The sequence below is a fragment of the Triticum dicoccoides genome, chromosome 4A (assembly GCF_002162155.2).
Source record: "Triticum dicoccoides isolate Atlit2015 ecotype Zavitan chromosome 4A, WEW_v2.0, whole genome shotgun sequence".
NCBI classification, from domain to species: domain Eukaryota; kingdom Viridiplantae; phylum Streptophyta; class Magnoliopsida; order Poales; family Poaceae; genus Triticum; species Triticum dicoccoides.
In genome coordinates this window covers 461,025,626-461,029,993 of record NC_041386.1, presented here as the reverse complement: position 1 = coordinate 461,029,993, position 4,368 = coordinate 461,025,626, and positions in this window count along the sequence as shown.

Sequence of the window (4,368 nt, the reverse complement as noted above, 5' to 3'; positions counted from 1 at the left end):
AATCCGAGGCGAAGCAGTCGACGACACAAACTTGTTCTCGAGCAGAGGACGACGGCGGACTTGGCGCAAGCTCCCGGCGACGCTGGGACTCCGGCAGGCGACGGGGAGACCTGCGGGAGGCGGGACGAGCCGGACGACACGGGGCGGCTGCGCTAGACCATACGAAGCCGGGGAGGTCTAGAAGTGGACGTGGAACCCGTGTTGAGGCGAGGCTGGAAGGTTGCGAGCGTGGACCTCCGCCTGACACGAAGCAGAGCAGCGGCAGCGTGGTACTTGCGACCCCGACGAGCACAGGGAAGCGCGGAATGAAGTCAGCGAAGGTCGAAGAGGGGGATCCGGCGCGGATGGAGCTCCGGTGCGAAATCCATGGAGGCCGGCGCGTCTTGTTCTCCCTGTGAGACAAAAACAGAGGGAGTTGGAGGGAGTTACGGCATGGAAGGAGGAAGGAGGGAACGGAAGGGGAAGACGAAGGGGAGGACGGTGTTGAGGCGACCGAGCTCGAGGAGAGGTACAGGAGGGCTCGAGCACTGGTTCCAACCCGCCCTAGTTTGAAGCACGGGAGGAGGGAGGCGGCCAGGAGGGTTGCTCGGCGCGAGGAGGTTGAGGCCTTGTTGGATCCCGGTGACGCGGTTACCGGCGACGGCAGGGGAGTGAGGTCGCTCGGGGCCTGGTTGGTCTCGGGATGAATCCAGAGGAGATGTGCGAGCGAAGGCAACGCCTTGATCCATTCGGGATCGAGCGCGGGGTCGATCTGAGAGGGAGAGGTGGGAGTTGCTGGTTGGCGGGCTGGATCGGGAGGGGATCCCAGGGGAAGATTTGGTGAGCGGTGGAGGCGGCAGATCCGAGGAGGGGGAAGGCTGTAGGTGGCGGCGGCTAGGGGAACAAACATCCTAGAATTTATGGTTTGGTCTATAAATGGACAAGGAGGTCTATATATAGCAAAACAGATCATTCTAGGGCGGTTAGGTCCCTCCGATTGTAATCGGACGGTCCGAGAAACTAGGTTAGGAGATTCCAACGAGAAAATGATGATACTCTATAGATGTTTGGGGATGATCCGGACCCAACGGTGACGGCTGTCCGGGTTGGGTTCGGGGGAGTTTTCGGACACGCGCGCGAGGAGAGCCGCGGGCTGACGAGAGAGGTTAGGTTGGTCCTGGTAGTAGGTAGTGGACTACATAGACGGTCTAGGGAGGAAAGAGAGGGAAAGCCCGACAATAGTTTTCGGAGACCGAAAACGTCCGACGATTTGACCGACTATATTGTCGCTATAGTTATCCGTTGGGGCGTCAAACGGACTCCGAACGCGATGAAACTTGGCAGGCGGCCTACCTACAACATAACAACACCGCATGCCAGCTTTCAACCCTTTCCGAGAACATTTTCCGGCCACTAATAAAATAATATTTCGGAGGTGCCGCGGGCGCGTGCAAGTGTGTCTGGGCTCAGAACGGACAACGGAAAGAACGATGAGAGCAGGATGGATGCAAGTTTAGAAAACATGATGATGCAATGCACATGATGACATGACAAGATGCAACACGCAAGCAAATGGCAAGGCAACAATAGTGGATAACTGGAAGACACCTGGCGCAACGGTCTCGGGGCATCACGCAAGTAGTTTCCGGTAAGGTATTGTCTGCAAGTGCTGAAATTGTAAGTAGTGAGTAGTTTGATAGCTAGATAATTTGTAACGAGCAAGTAACAATAATAGTAACAAAAGTGTAGCAAGGTAGCCCAATCCTTTTGAGGCAAAGGACAGGCCAAAACGGTCTCTTATGACAAGCAAAGCGTTCATGAGGGTACACGGGAATTTCATCTTGTCACTTTCATCATGTTGGTTTGATTTGTGTTCACTACTTTGATAATTTGATATGTGGGTGGACCGGTGCTTAGGTGTTGTTCTTACTTGAAAAAACCTCCTACTTATGATCAACCCTCCCACAAGCATCCACAACTACGAGAAAAGTATTAAGAATAAATTCTAACCATAGCATTAAACTTTTGGATCCAATCGGTCCCTTACGAAATAGCGCATAAACTAGGGTTTAAGCTTCTGTCACTCTCGCAACCCACCATCTAATTGCTACTCCACAATGCATTCCCTTAGGCCCAAATATGGTGAAGTATCATGTAGTCGACGTTCACATGACACCACTAAGGGAATAACAACATACATACTATCAAAATATCGAACACATATCAAGTCCACATGATTACTTGCAATGTGATTTCTCCTGTGACCTCAAGAACAAAAGTGACTACTCACAAATGATAAACATGTTCATGATCAAAGGTGTATTAGATATCATAATGGATCTGAACATATAATATTCCACCAAATAAACCATATAGTAATCAACTACAAAGATGTAATCAACACTACTAGTCACCCACAAGTACCAATCTATAGTTCCGGTAACAAGATTGAACACAAGAGATGAACTAGGGTTTGAGAGGAGATGGTGTTGTTGAAGATGTTGATGAAGATTGACCTCCCCAAGATGGGAGAGTTGTTGGTGATGATGATGACGATGATTTCCCCCTATGGGAGGGAAGTTCCCCCGGCGGAATTGCTCCTCCGGAGGGCAAAAGTGCTCCTGCCCAAGTTCCGCCTCGAGGTGGCAGCACTTCATCCCGAAAGTCCTCCTCCTATTTTTTCTAGGTCAAAACCACCTATATACCAGAAGATGGGCACCGGAGGTGGGCCAAGGAGGCCACAACCCACTAGGGCGCGCCTGGGGGGCCTGGCGCGCCCAGGTGGGTTGTGCCCACCTGGTGGCTCCCCTCTGGTGTTTATTGGCTCCAGTATTTCTCAAATAATCCATAAAAAATCTTCTTAAAGTTTCAGCTCATTTGGAGTTGTGCAGAATAGGTGGCCTGACGTAGCTTTTCTAGGTCCAGATTTCCAGTTGCCGGAATTCTCCCTCTTGGTGTGTTCCTCCTTGCAAATTATGAGAGAAAAGGCATTATTATGGATAAAAACATTATAAAAACAGTAAGAAAATATGATGCAAAATGGACATATCACATTACGTCCTACATGTTATATGTGAATCTATAAACATGAAATTTGATCAATTACTCGTGGGGTAATTTTTCTTTCTTCTTTACAGATCCTTTTAGGAATAAAAGAACGTGCACATAAAAAAGTGTCTTCCTTTAGCTGAGCTTTTCAGTTCAGCACATATGAGCAATTAACTTCCAAATCCTGGAATAGGTAGAAGTATCGCATAGCTGCGGACAGAAAGAGAGAGAGAACACCAACCTGTTGTCGATGTCGGAGCAGCTGAATGGATGCCAGTTAGAGGACACCAGAAGGAGTAAATGAAGGAAATATGCCCTAGAGGCAATAATAAAGTTATTATTTATTTCCTTATATCATGATAAATGTTTATTATTCATGCTATAATTGTATTAACCGGAAACATGATACATGTGTGAATACATAGACAAACAGAGTGTCACTAGTATGCCTCTACTTGACTAGCTCGTTAATCAAAGATGGTTATCTTTCCTAGCCATAGACAAAGAGTTGTCATTTGATTAATGGGATCACATCATTAGGAGAATGATGTGATTGACTTGACCCATTCCGTTAGCTTAGCACTTGATCGTTTAGTTTGTTGCTATTGCTTTCTTCATGACTTATACATGTTCCTATGACTATGAGATTATGCAACTCCCATTTACCGGAGGAACACTTTGTGTGCTACCAAACGTCACAACGTAACTGGGTGATTATAAAGGTGCTCTACAGGTGTCTCCAAAGGTACTTGTTGGGTTGGCGTATTTCGAGATTAGGATTTGTCACTCCGATTGTCGAAGAGGTATCTCTGGGCCCACTCGGTAATGCACATCACTATAAGCCTTGCAAGCAATGCAACTAATGAGTTAGTTGCGGGATGATATATTACGGAACAAGTAAAGAGACTTGTCGGTGACGAGATTGAACTAGGTATTGAGATACCAACGATCAAATCTCGGGCAAGTAACATACCGATGACAAAGGGAACAACGTATGTTGTTATGTGGTTTGACCGATAAAGATCTTCGTAGAATATGTAGGAGCCAATATGAGCATCCAAATTCCGCTATTGGTTATTGACCGGAGATGTGTCTCGGTCATGTCTACATATTTCTCAAACCCGTAGGGTCCGCACGCTTAAAGTTAGATGACGGTTATATTATGAGTTTATATATTTTGATGTACCGAAGGTAGTTCGGAGTCCCGGATGTGATCACGGACAAAACGAGGAGTCTCGAAATGGTCGAGACGTAAAGATCGACATATTGGACGACTATGTTTGGACGCCGGAAAGGTTCCGAAAGGTTTCGGACAATTATCGGAGTACCGGGGGTTACTGG